General features: G+C 30.4%; 1 long non-coding RNA gene across 1 annotated transcript; it reads right to left on the reverse strand.

Moving 5' to 3' along the window:
- Positions 1-2670: 2670 nt before the first annotated feature.
- Positions 2671-3934, reverse strand: LOC148783063 (uncharacterized). The gene is made up of 2 exons (XR_016048991.1): positions 3215-3934; positions 2671-3015 (listed from the first exon to the last, which is right to left on the reverse strand). It is a non-coding gene; the product is annotated as an uncharacterized LOC148783063 (long non-coding RNA).
- Between the last annotated feature and the right edge of the window lie 11290 nt (positions 3935-15224).

Consider the following 15224-nt stretch of genomic DNA (forward strand, 5'->3'; position numbering starts at 1 on the left):
TGAAGAGTCTATCCTAGTTCAACATGGTACCATTTCTTAGGTGATGTCATAATCTCCTCATTTTTAGTGTGGAGTATTTTGCCTTTTTCTCATAATATTCCCTTTAAAGTTTTAGTGGTGAATATCCTTCCATTCAAGCAGGATCTCCCATGATATGAATTTTGTTTATATTGCAATAGTATCAAGCTTAAGAGTATCTTTGGATGATAGTTAATGGGGTAGATTAACCTATATGAAATTAATATACTCTACGTAACAATGTTTTGTATACTTTCATATTTTATATAATATAATTTAACTATTTAATTTTTTGGTATTTTCAGTTATTTTTTGGTTATTTATGATTAAAAATAGGGAAATTATTTTTAATATACCTTTATTTTAGTAAAATCGGAAAAAAAAAAAACCCTAACGTTTCAAAACTTCACTTACACCGTTTCTCACAAATTTGGGCTTCTTTTTTTTTTACCAAAATGACCTTCACGGTAGTTTTTTTACCATAATACATTTTAAGTTTTACAATAATTAAAATACTGTAAAAAATTCAAAGAGTATTACGGTAATTTAAATACGGTAATAGTTTGAATTATTATTACGGCAATTTAATTACCGTAATGTGTGGGGAAGTCTTTACCGTATTCTTATTACTGTAATACTTTCCCGATCAATTCCAAATGCTTATTGCTTGGAAAGCTTCAAACCGAAGCAAATATCAGGGCTACCCCTCTCCTCCCGTACTCAGTGAACCAAAGGAAAACCTTATCAGGGCTACCCCTCGCCTCCCGCGTTCTGTGAACCAGAGGAAAAGCTGAGTTCGAGCGAGAACTTGAGCAAAGGGATTGGTAACGTTGGGAACTTTCAGTAGATGTCTTTAGTTGTGGCTATTGAATTGATTTCTTTTTTCTCTCTTTTTATGATTTATACAAGTTTTTAACGCATTTATTTTCTATAATAAAAGTGGGGTTTTTCTCGGTTCAATGTTTTTCATGAAAGAGTTGTGCATGCTTGCAAATTTTCAAGAAAATTTACCAAATTTTGTTGAAAAAGAGGAGGAAAGATTTTTTATGTTCAGTCAATTGGGTGGTTGGAAAAAATTGCAGATCTTGCCGTGAACCAGGGTCTGTTAATGTTGATCAGGTACCAAGAATTGAGATTTTTTATGAAGTGTTAGAGAGAGAGAATTGGGTTTCAAAGCGTTAATTGGTTCCTTTACATATGAGAAAAACGCAATAAAAAGTGTGGAAAGAAAAAGGAAAGATGTGGGTTTTTGCAGAGAACTGTAGAAAATGCATGGGGAAGGGAGAAGATGCTGGAGGTTTGATTATGGGAGTCTAGAGACAGAAAATATTCGAAAGAAAGAGGCTCGGGAGAAGTGGGTTTTTTTGATATCCGAGACAAAGACACAAAGAGAGAGGGAGTACCGTAATATGTGGAAGACATTACGGTGCTTCGAGTACCATAATTTTATGTTAATACATTACGGTAATTAAATTATCATATAAAATGCCTAAGCATTATGGTATATTAATTATTGTATGGACGTTTCTACAAATTACAGTATTTAAATTACCGTAATGCTATTTACGGTAAAAAGACTACCGTGAATGTTATTTTGGTAAAAAAAAAAAGCCGAGAATGGTAAAAGAAAGTGTAGATGAGGTTTTGAAAATTGGAGATTTTTTTTTCGATTTTACTAAAATATAGGTATAATTATGATAATTTTCCTTAAAAATATATGATTTTTCAGCAAATTACTATGAATAAAAATAAAAATATTTTTTCAATAAGAAAACTTGTATATAAAGCTACCTTGAAACAGATCTTAGACAATTCTACGAGGGACACTGCTGAGCAACAAAATCAGGATTAAATTAATTGAAACAGTGAATTGCTAGTGACATGGAGTGCATTCACGTAAGTCCTAAGATCATCAATCAGAGAGCAATTTGTGTTACATGGACAATTTTGCGAGGGACAATGTTGAGCAACAAAATCAAAATTAAATTTATTTCGGTAAAAGGATATAAACCCCCCTCTGTCTCTCTTAAATTATAATTTCAAATAACCTCTTGGTCCTATAAATATCCTATAAGAACCACTCAAGTTAAACAAAAAGTGATTTTTAATTACTCATTTACCTTTTCTATTGTCCAAATTATGTAATTTACTCTTCTTTTTTAATCACCATGTTATCCAAATCCTAGAAAAGTTTTATTCTCTCTCTTACATAGGGACCTCTTTCCCCCTCTCCCTATAGAGGCCTTCCCTCAATACTTATCTCTCTCTCTCATCCCGTAAACCTCATATGTAAGTTAAAATATGCATCACATACTAGATTTTTTATGAAAAAAAGGAAAAAAAAGATAAATTCTATAATTTGGACAATGAAAAAAGTTAAAAAATGGCTAAATGTCTTTTTTTTATTTAATATGGGGTTCTACTAGATATTAATTAGGTGAGCGGCTATTTGAAATTATAATTTTAGAGAGGAAGGTTCGTTTCTTTTCCCCTTAAAAATTTATCACCTTGAATTGTTAGTCATATGGAGTACATTCAAGCAAGTACTAAGATCACATAACAAATTGTGGTACTGGTGGATCAATGCAAGTTATATTTTCCATTTAAGATCACATAACAAATTGTGGTACTGGTGGATTATTGCAAGTTATATTTTCTATTTTTTCTATTTGTGGGTTGTCATTTGTAGTACTCGTGGATTAGTATAAGAAGAAGCCAAGTTAAATTACTTGGTCATCAAGTTAGTTATTGGAGATGATGCTTCTTGTTATATAGGAGATGATGCTTCTTGTTATTTATCTCTGTATCTAATATTCATTATGATTGTCCTTTATATATAGACACTTATTGATGTAATTCTTATCCAAAAAGATGTAGCCAGTGTGCGCTTTGGATCTGTGGAAGTAAGGCTTCAACTTGAACCATGTAAGTGTTGTGATCTTTCTTCTTCTATCTCCATTCTCCATTCTCCATGCTCCATTCATGCTCCTACGAATTCTGAACATGCTATCATAGCGGTTTTAGAAAGTAACAAAAACCTGGGGTTCGAATATATTGTGGAGAGAGAGATTCTCAATTCATGCTCCTATGAAGTCTTAACATCGTATAAGAGCAGTTTTAGAAAGTAACAAAAACCTAGGGTTTGAATGTATTGTAGAGAGAGAGTAGCTAGGGTTCTTGAGGTTAGGATTGGCACCTTCCATGTCTGATTGGTTATTTTGCACAGCCCTTGTTGCATCTTCCAATTAACGTTGAAGCTCATTGTTCCTCTTCGTGAGGACCTCCAACTCGCCGGTTAAGCGTTCGTGCTCCAATGGCATCCTCCAATTAATGGTGAAGCTCCTTGTTCCTCTTCGTGAGGACCTCTAACTCGCTAGTTAAGCGTTCGTGCTCCAATTGCAGGCTCCCAAGGAACTCCGAGAGCTCAACCTCTCTCTCTAATTGAAACCCTCTGTCCCTCATCAAACCCTAATCGTCTCTCATTGCGGCGTTTCTTGACGCCCTCCCCATTGCTTCTCTCTCCAAGATCTCAGAATCCCTTCTCTGTCCTCTTTACTCGATTCTTGTAGCGTTTCTTGATGGCCTCCCTATTGCTTCTCTCTCCAAGATCTCAGAATCCCTTCTCAGTCCTCTTTACTCGATTCGTGAACCTGATATTGTCTTTCCTCTCGAGCCCTTGCCCACTCTTCTTACTGTGCAACAGGTTTTCCGATATGTACCTAAGAAAAACGCCATTAATATCGAAGCTTTGAAGCAGGCTGGAACCTCCATTTCTTTAATGGAAGGCCCTTCACTATTGCCCGAGGACAAAGGTTTTTTTTAGCGATGGCTGCCCGTTGCTCGAGGAAGCACCTGCCCATCTTTTCTAGTATTTGCCCCGACTGAAACGCGTGCCTGTCGTTTTGAGGTGGCACACGCTTCGCACAAATGAGAGTAACGTATTAAAATGAATTTAATCTATGTCCCAATATACAAATTTTGAGTTTTGATTAGGGAAATTATTGCAAATATATTTTAATTGGAAAAAAAAAAAACCGAAACTTTTGTTTACCTCGTCTACACCCTTTTTTTTTATTTTCGACTATTTTTGGACCAAAATGACCTTCACGGTAGTCTTACTATCGTAATACATATAATTTTATATAGTATTTAAAATACTATAGTAACTTCAAGCATTTTATACGGTATTTAAAATACGTAGTAACTTCAAGTAATATTATGGTACTTTAAGTATTGTAAAACTCTGGTCATGATCGTGAAGCCAATTACGGTACTTTAAGTACCATAAAAACTAAACCCATTATATGGTATTTTAAATACCGTAACAACTAACCCATGTTATACGGCACTTAAAATGTCCTAAACCCTTTATCCTTCTATTTATATTTATCTCTTTCATCTCTTATTTTTATGTATATCTCTTCTGTCTCTCTCTAATTCTTTTTAATATTTATATCGTCTTTCTCTCTCTAATTATTTTTTTTTTCTTTCTCTCTCTAAATCTTTTCTCTCCTTAACTGGGATATTTAGTTGTGTCCAAATTGGCTCTCAGAAATCAAACATCGACTTCGGCTATGCAAAACAGAAGACATGATCTATCTAAAGAAACGATGATGAGATTGTAGAGAGAAAAAGAGTTTAAAAAAATGAGAGAGAGAAAGAAGAGATAAATATTATACATGATCTATCTAAAGAAACGATGATGAGATTGTAGAGAGAAAAAGAGTTAAAAAAAATGAGAGAGAGAAAGAAGAGATAAATATTAAAAAGAATTAGAAAGATAAAAAATAGATAAACATAAAAAAAATTAGAGATGCAAAAGATAAGAGTAATGATCATATACGACCCTCCCACACCCATGTGTATAGGACCTTAAAAGATCACTATTAAAGTCGGCATGGATTTCTAAAAAAATTATCACATGGGTGTGAGACTTGACTTTTCTAGAGATTTATGCCAACTTTAATGGTGACCCTTTAGGAGTCCTACGCACATGGATGGAAGAGGGTCTTATAGAATCATTTCTCAAGAGATAAATATAAACATAATGAGAATAGGGTTTACGATATTTTAAGTGTTGTATAACATCGGTTAGTGTTTATGATACTTAAAATGCCAGATAAGGGTAAGTGTAAGTTTACGGTACTTAAAGTACCGTATAAAATTCTCTCAGTATTACGGTAAAGTACCATATAAAATTCCCTAAGTATTACGGTATTTAAAGTACCATATAACATGTACTAACTATTGCGGAAACATGACTATCGTGAAGGTCATTTTGGTAAAAAAAAAAAACTGAAAATGAGGAAAAATGATGTGGACGAGGTAAACGAAAGTTTGAAGTCTTTTTCCAATTAAACTTAAATTAAAGTATATTTACAATAATTTTCCTTGATTATCTATTTTTTTAATTGAGGTAAGTTTGAGGTAGTAAATATTTCTTTTAGCTAACAAATCGGCAGGCCGGTCGTCAATGTCAGTCTCTCATAGTGGGAGTTTTTTCTATTTTAACCTCAAAAGTTTGAGGGCATTTGAATAGATATTACTTAGCGCTTTGTATAATCTAGAAGATAGCGTTTTGAAATGGTGTGGTTTCCATAAGGTTGCAATCTTAAAACAATCTATTTAAGGTGCACCTCCAAATTTTATTATAGCATATAAGTTTGATGTAAAAATATTTTTAAGATTATTTCAAAATCTATTTTCATATCTAATTATAAAATTTAAATTTCAAAAATGATTAAAATCAAGTAGATCTATAAACATATGAAAATCTTGATAATGGACGGTCTAGATAATGTGTTGTAAGATCCATCATTTTTGGGCGTCAAAATCCTTTCTTTTTTCATAGTCATACATCTCAACATCGAGATGATCAATTAGAGGGTTTTTCAATATTAAAACAACCTTTTCCGATGGATTTTTTAGGTGTAACCTTAGTTCCACATTTTAAGGTTGCAACCTTATATAAACTTTCCCCTTTTGAAATTGATATGAAAATTGCTAGAAAAATCATGAATTCAAACATATATGGTCGAGTTTGAAGAAAAATTTTTATAAGAAGAAGTGTTTCATGCGGGCTAGACTGCATTTCTACAATATGCAGTCTAGAGGTATAAAGTATCCATCTTAAAGATGGGTGCATCTAAAAACAGTTAACTAAAAGTCCAAATGTTTTCTTAATATAATTAATATTTTTAATTTTCATTTTTTTTTTTTTCATATTCATGATCTCTATGTTCAAAATTATATATTTTCTAAAAATTAGGATAAATTATATTTAAAAAATATATTTATTGCCAAGCCCATATTCCGCATGCTAACCACATCCTTTTTATAATACTTTCATTTATTGTCGTTGTTTTGTTTTTTTTTTTTTTTTTGGAATTAAGACTTGAGAAGGCACCCTTCTTCCAAATGAAGTCCACCTTAGAAATGAGTTTTAAGGAACTCTAAGGTGGTTGCCCTCCTCTCCTTGATTGAAATAGAGGATCGACTAAGTTGGGACCGCAAACATTTGGGGCTGCAAACGAAGGGTAGGATAGGGTGTGTCATGTCAGGTCCTGATAAAAATAAAAAGTATATATATACAAAGAGACCATTTACTTTTAATACCAAGATATTTCAATCACTATTGTTCCTTGGATTTTAAATAGGATGGTTGTGAATTTGTCAATAACTAGACTCAAACTTCAAAAAGAATTATCGAACTTTGTAGCAAGCCCTAAGTCTTCCAATTTCACCTCTAGTAGCTAATAGCAATTGTGATATCCTTGTAACAAAGATACACGGTTTTGTAGTATACAATCCCTAAAAGAAATATCTTGGATAGAGTTACAAGTATTGTTTCTATTTTATCAAATCAATGGAGAGATTTTATTGTAATTCCGAATGTTCCAAATTTTCAATTTTCAAAACTTTTTGTTTTTAAATATAGAACTCACTTGAAATTTTGAGGGAATATGTGCAATAAAGCACACCTAAACAAATTATTTAAAAAATTAGAACAATAAAAATGACCAAAGTACCCCCTACCTACATTTTTAAGTGCATTTCAGTCATTTTATTTTTTATAATTGTTTATTAAAAAAATATGTATACCCCCATTGTAATCATAATATCAAAGAACCCTCCACTCTATAGAAAGCTCATGGCTCTGAGTTAAAAAAAATGACATTTAACTCCCTCTGCACCTAAATTACAGCTAGCACGTGCGTTGCACGTGATATTTAATATTTATCACTGAAACATATTTATCATTGAAAAATATTTTTAATAAGACATAACCTTAGAGATTATTGAATGTATCCTCACAATTGAATACTTTTATTACATAATTATATTTTAAAAAAAATCATGAAAGAAATAAATAATTCAGATATACTATCTGTGATAAAATAAAATTAGTGGGATACCAAAAAATTGTAAATGCTATTGTAATTAGAGGAATCTATGAAATTGAACATTGTATTAAATAATGATAATTGATACATTATTTTAGAAATATTTAATTAACACGTATCCATTTGCCATAAATTAAAACATAAATGATTAAATAATTCAAATTGCATAAATAAAAGTGATAGAGTATTTTTCTCCAATTTCGTTCTAGATGTTAGAAGTTGCATATATATATATATATATATATATATATATATATATATATATATATATATATATATATATATATATATATATATATATATATATATATATATATATATATATATATATATATATATAAATTTTAAAAAAATTATATTATTTTAAAAATATATTTTTTTACATAAAAGAAATTATTTACCAATATGTTATAATTTGAATTATGCTATCTTATATTATTTTTTGATTTTTATATGTAATTATTTGTATTTTTAGGCAACAAATCTTTTTAGGCAAGAAATAATCTATTTGCTAATTTATTATAATTTAGATCATATTAATTACAAAAGTTACTTAAAAATGATTTATTCGTATTAATATTATTCTTTTGGATAGTATGTTATGATTTATCAAAAAAGAATTATAAGTTTACTTATATATAAGTTTACTAATATATTAGTGAATATATTTATAAAAAAAATTAAATCAAGGTTTTGATCTTCTGTGGAGATAGCAAATCATGCCCAATTGTGAAGCCGTATGCCTTTAAAGAAATATTATTTGTAACTCCTATTTCCTTTGCAATTTGATGGGAATCATGGAAAATTGACATGTCAACATGCTTAGCACATACACATAGAGGTATGGTTTCAAGAAAATAAAAGTTTAGAGATGTACTCATAGTATGCATCCATGCTCATAAAGAATTATCCTATTTTATCAACATAGTATGCATCTATGCTCATAAAGAATTTTCCTATTTTATCAACAATTGAACAGTTTTTCATTTTTCAACCATTCCAACTCAAGTGAAGGATTGAGGAAAAATTTATTCATTAAAAATTCTGTAAAAAAATTATTGCAGGGAAATAAGAAATTGAAAAAAAATACTAATTCATTACTAGCTGATCATGTAAATTATATGATTTACTTGTGTAGATACAAGCATCAAAATTAACTACAGTAGACCTAAATTAAAAAATATTGATTACTACTTAATTAACCTAAAAGTGAAAATAATACATTTTTAGAATAAGTTAGAAGCATTAATTGTTAGGGTTGGGTATGAGAGAGAGAGAGAGAGAGAGAGAGAGAGAGAGAGAAAGAGAGAGACCACATTGGCATATACAAAAAAAATCATATAGAGTAAACAAAAATATTAAGCAGGCTAATCAGAATTTATTTCTAATCATATTATTCGTATTTCAACCAAAACATTTATGCATACACTGGCTTAACATCACATGACATTAGAGAAACCAGAAGGAAAATAAAATATCCAAAAACAACAATAACCAAAGTAAATTCAAAACAAAAAATCTTTTTTGGCAAGAAATGATCTATTTACTAATATATCATAATTTAGATTATATTAATTACAAAAATATTTAAGGAGATTATTTATTCGTATTAATATTATTTTTTTAGATAGTATGCTATGGTTTACCAAAAAAAAATTTTTTTTACTAATATATTATAATTTCAGTGCCAAATTAGTGAATATCTATACTACTTTATTAAGAAAGAGTTAAGGGGTGGACACGTGGTGCAAAAATAAGAAGAGACCCTAATGTTATAGAGGTTGTAGGACATATTCTCCATGTTTAGGGGAAGAGAGAGACAAAAATTTGTGCGTTTAGAGTAAAGATTTTAAAAAGAGAGAGAGTAAGATTTTAAGAAGAGATATTATTTCCACATCTTATTGAGCAATAGTATAACTTTTTATATCCATCCATTTCCTAAAATTTGTGCCGGAAGGGTAGAGAAAAGAAGATCTCCACCCTTTCCGAATATTTTATGCATGAATAGTATATATTTTAGGAAGAGAGAGAAAAAGTATATATTTTAGGAAAAGAGTGAGACATTTTTTCAATATCTTAATTTGAAAAATAGGAGATTTTTCTCCTATATTTTAGTTCAAACTTCTTAAATCCCAAACTCAAATTCAAGAGAGATATATGTATATATATCTAAGGTTGTTTTCATATCAAAGAGGACTCCTCATCCAAGCATGATAACGACTTTCAATGGATGCATACCCCACTTTTTTTTTTCGTTATTTTTTTTATTCAAATTTCCTAAAATTGGTACCTATCCCAATTCAAATTCAAGAGAGAAAAATATGCATACATATCTAAGATTGTTTCTATATCCAAGAGAGTTCCTCATCCAAGTATGATAGCCTTTCGTTTGCCCATCCAAGCATGATAACATCTCTCAATGCATGCACACTCCACTCTCTCTCTATCTCGCTCTCTCATTAGTTGGGGTTTTGATGTTATAGAAGTTAGAAAATCGTAAAATGACATTTTATTTAGTATTGTGTGCTTAATTATGGAAATAGAAAAAAATATTGGTACCTATTTTTCTACATTTAAATTTTCTATTGCAATAATTTTCAAGTTCAATGAAGCTTAACAAACTTCATATGGAAGGTAAGTAATAGGAATTATTTTTATTCTATTTTTTCTGTTATCTTTGTTTGTATTTTTAGGTGTTTATATTGAAGATAAGTCATAGTAATTCTTTTTATTTATCTATCGCATCACCTTTGTTTGTATTTTTTTTAGGCGATCTTTGTATTTTTTTAGTGTTTATATTGAAGGTAAGTCTTATTATTTCTTTTTGTTTTTTTTTTGTATTGTTTTTGTTTGTATTTTTTTTTTAAGGTGTTCTTTCCTTTTGATGAAGATTGAGAAACCCATTAATCTTTAAAGGTAAAAGAAATCTTTCTTTTCTCAAGGTACGTAATTATTATTATTTTTAAATTTCATAAGTACTTGCTTTGAATTAATTTGTACATGGTCTTATTTTACAGAAGTTCTATTTGAAGTAAAAAAAAAAAAAGTAACAAGCAATGAAAATAATTACAAATTTTTACTCTACTTTACAGCATTAGTGAGTTTTTTGATAAACTAATATTTCACGAAACGTTTTTACACCAATGATAAATACTATTCTTTCATCATCAAACCAATTCTCAAATGACAATAATTTTTTCCACTCATAGAGAAGATATCCTTGTGTAATATTGACAATGACAATTGTACGAACTCAAAATCATTGTTGTTCTATACTTCTATACAAATTTTCCTCACATATTTTTTGAAGGAAAAATTGTAACAAATTATAAATTTTTATTACTTTTTCTTTTTCATTATAACTACTTCATATTATTGTAGCTAAAAATTTCTTATAATCTAAAGGGTGACTCATGATTAATCAAATTTTTTATTAATAGATCTCTTTGATAATTGAATATTTAGTTAATTTGTTACAAGTAATTGCAAGTGTGCAACGCACGTAATTCAACTAGTATTTATAAAATAAAATAAATCAAGATTTTGATCAACTATGGAGATACAAAATCATGCACAATTGTCATGCCTTATGCCTTTGAAGAAATATTATTTGTAACTCCTATTTCCTTTGCAATTTGATGGGAATCAAGAAAAATTGAAATGTCAACATACTTAGCACAAACACGTATAGAAGTATAGTTTCAGGAAAATAAAGTTTAGAGATGTACTAATAGTATGCATCTATGCTCATAAAGAATTTTATATTTTATCAACAATTTAACAGTTTGCCATTTTTCAACCATTCCAACTCAAGTGAAAGATTGGGGAAAATTTTATTCATTAAAAATTCTATAGAAGAATTATTGCAAGGAAATAGAAAATTGAAAAAAAAAAAAATACTACTAAGCTCACCTCTAGCGGCCCATATAAATTATGGGATTTGCTTGTGTAGAGAAACGCATCAAAGTTAAATGTAGTAGACCCAAAATTAAAAAATAATTCATTACTACTTAATTAACCTAAAACTGAAAATAATACATTTTTAGAATAAGTTAGAAGCATAAATTATTAGAGTTGGGTATTAGAGAGAGAGAGAGAGACCACATTGGCATTTACAAAAAAAATCTTATAGAGTAAACCAAAATATTATGCAGTCTAAATAGAATTTTTTTCTAATCATGTTATTCGTATTTCAACAAAAACAAAAAAACCAAAAAATTTCAAACATAGACAGGACATTCGAGAAAAGAGAAAAAAATAAAATATCAACACACAACAATAACCAAAGTAAATTCAAAGCAACAATACCCATATTTGACAGAAAGAGCGTGAGAGGGGAGAAATGTGGACGCATTCGACCAAGAGGATGAGATAGACAAATGGTATAGAGAAATAGAGAAATCGTAGAGGGAGAGAGTGCTGGGAAAGCCTTAGAGAGAGAGCAAAGAAATTTAAATAAAAGCATTTAGGGAAATAATTTTCCAAAACGGTAGAGATATGAGAAAATTTTAAATGTTTAAAAACGTTTAGAATTAATGGAAAAATGGGGTGGGAAAGAGAAAATAAAAGAAAAAGAGGGAATTAAAAAAAGTTATAAAAGAGATAAGTTATGAAAAGTTATAAAAGAGATAAGTTATGAAATGTGGGGGAGAGAGATACAAAGATTTTAGAAATGTTGTAAGATATTTTAAATAAGAGGGAGATAGAGAGGTAGAAAGATATATCAGAAGCGAGAGAGAAGAGAGAATATGGGAGAGGAGACAAATAAAAACGTGGGGAGGGGGAGAGATAGAGATATTTTAAAAATGTTGTAATAAAAACTTTTAAATAAAAGAGAGAGGAGGAAAGATTTAATAAGAAAGAGAGAAAAAAAGGTGGAATTTTTTTAAAAAAAGTTGATTTATTAGGAAAGAGAGAATAGATGTACGTGAGAATATTGGTGAGGAGAGAGAAAAATATTATGGGAGAGATTTATTGAGAGAGAAATTTTAATAAAGTTGATTTATTAAGAGAGAGATGAGGTACATGAGAATATTGGTGAAGAAAGAGGAGAGAGAAAAAAGTGGAGGGGAGAGATATTTATTACAAAAGAGAAAATAGGAACAGTAGCACAATAATAGGGGTGGTGAGGAGAGAGAAAAGAGAGAAAAACATGAGGATGATGAGAGAGGTAGAGGAACTTTAAAAAAGTTGTAATAAAAACTTTTAAATAGGAGAGAGGTGGAAAGATTAATTTGGAAAGAGAGAAAATGGTAAAACGATTTTTAAGAAAGTTGATTTATTAGGAGAAAGAGAGAGTAGAGGTACGTGAGAAAGAGAGAGAGGACAGAGAAGAGAAAAAAACATAGAGGGAGAGATTTATTAAAAGAGAGAAAGTATTAGAGAAATTTTAAGAAAAATAATTTATTAAGAGAGAGAGAGAGATGAGATACATGAGAATATTGGTGAAGAAAGAGAAGAGAGAGAAAAACATAGTGGAGGGAGAAATTTATAAGGAAAGAGAAAATAGGGACACATATCGCAAGAATAGGGATGGTGTTACTCTAGCATAATATATAACGGAAAAAATTTATATAAAGTTGCAATCTTAAAATGTAAAATTAAAGATGCACCTCAAAAATCCATCATACAATATTGATTTGACGTTAGAAACCTCTCTAATTGATCATCTCGACATTATGATGTATGAATATGAAAAGAAAAAAAGATTTTGAGTCTGCAAATTAATGTATCTTGCAACACATTATTTGGACTGCCCATTTTCAAGCTTTTCATGTGTTTATAGATCTCCTTGATTTGAACCATTTTTGAAGTTTAAAAGTTTAGAAATAAAAATAGATTCTCAAGACATCTTAAAAAAATTTAATATCAAAATTACATTTATGATAAAATTTAGAGGTGCACCTAAATTGGGTTGTTTAAGGTTGTAACCTTATGTAAACCACACCCATATATAATAGATAGATATTCATCTTTTTTTATTTTATCTATCAAAACCTTAGAAAAGCTTATCATTTCTCTCTTCCTCATCCCTAACATCTTCCTCTTTTTCTCTCTCTCTCTCAGCCTCCTTGAACCCTCATGTCTCTCTGTCGTCTTAAAGTTCTCCCAAGTTGAAAGAGGCATGTCAAATTTCATTCATATAACGGGGTATTAAACAATAAAACGCTATAATTTAGACAAATAAAATCCAGCCTCATGTCTATCTCTCTAAAGTCTAAATCATGGCTCTCTTTCTAGTCAGACAACAATCAATCCTTTCCTTTCTTCAGGGTAAAGATTAGGGTCCTTCTCTCTCTTCGCTTACAAAGAAGATGGTTGCCAATGGAGAATCAAGGGAAACAAATGATCTCTCTTGAGAAATTGGGTGTGTTCAAATGAACAAACCCTAAATAGCTATGCGTTGCAGGCAGACCATATCATCCAACTAGTTCGCTGTACGCCACTTGATTCAGTGATTAATATCACAAGTTCACAACTTCTTCTATTCCTTTAATAACACATCAAGCTCAGTTCAAGAACCCTATGATCATTAGGAGGCGTTGTGCTTGATTGTTCGCTCTTCCCTTGCCTTGGCATCATTGGACTCTGTGAAATACTGGTTTATCACTTAGAGCAACAATTCACACAAAACTCGACATGACGAGGGAGGCAATCAATACAGCAGTCATGCAAATCCTCATGAACAACCCTAAGCTAAGGATAACTTGATTATAATCTCTCTCTCTTATATCTAATTGCCATGAGAAAGGAGAAGTTCTAGAGTGAATAAAAAAGGAAGGATAATATCCGAAATGTAAAATATATACATGGCTTATTAGGCATTTTCTTACGAAAAAGAGATGATTAGAGTTTGCAAAAGAGAGTGGCATGGGTTTACAGGAGAGAGATGATTTGGGATGAAAACTATTGTTGGCAAATAATTATTTAGTTTGAAGATTTTTTTCAAAAAAAATGAGTGAAAATGGGGGTAAATGAAGATTGCTTCAACCACAAATTTAGACATCAATTATTGAAAATCATTGGAGATATCCCATTTTGTTGAAAAAAGTCTTGGAAATTTACTTTCAAGGACTTGAACAGTCATACGGGGAAACTTTCATACGTCGTGGCGGATTGCTACATTATTTTGCTTTGGGGGCTAGTGCATTCATTTAGTCTCAAACTCACTATAATTATCTTCTGGGTCTCAATGAAGAAAACCACGAAAAAAAATAAAAGAAAAATAGAAAATGGTCTTTTAAACTTGACAAGCATCATTTTATTAGCGGTTAGATCCATTATTAAATAACTAAGAATTAATTATTTTTACTTCATGATATGACGCAATTACCTTTTATAGGGTTGTACAATAGTATGATGTAATTTTTTCTAACTTTTATTAATGAACAATAGGTAGAAGGCCTTCTGCCTCACTAATTTACCCAAAAAAAAAATTTATTTTTACTTTTAAACTATCTCTTGGTTATAAAGATGCAACATCCAAAATTTAATACTAACCAAATCCCGTGAAACTTCGATATAAAGCCATCAGTTTCACTGAATAAACTGCTAAAATTCACTTTACTTATCTCTCATTTGTAAACTTTTTCTTACACGGTCCGTGAGGGGAAGGGGCAAGAGAGAGGGGCGTGATCTTTGAGGGGGCAGGGGAGAGATAGAGGGACGTGATCTTAGAGGGAGATGTAATCTTTGATGGAGAAGGGGAGATGGGTTTACCAAGTGATGAAGCCCCTAGACCAGATGGGTTTTCTTTGGCTTTTTTTAAATAGTTTTGGGGATACTATTACGATGGATTTGCTT

This window comes from Amborella trichopoda, chromosome 2 (assembly GCF_054954075.1).
Source record: "Amborella trichopoda isolate Santa Cruz 75 chromosome 2, AtrichopodaSantaCruz75HAP2 v2.0, whole genome shotgun sequence".
NCBI lineage: Eukaryota > Viridiplantae > Streptophyta > Magnoliopsida > Amborellales > Amborellaceae > Amborella > Amborella trichopoda.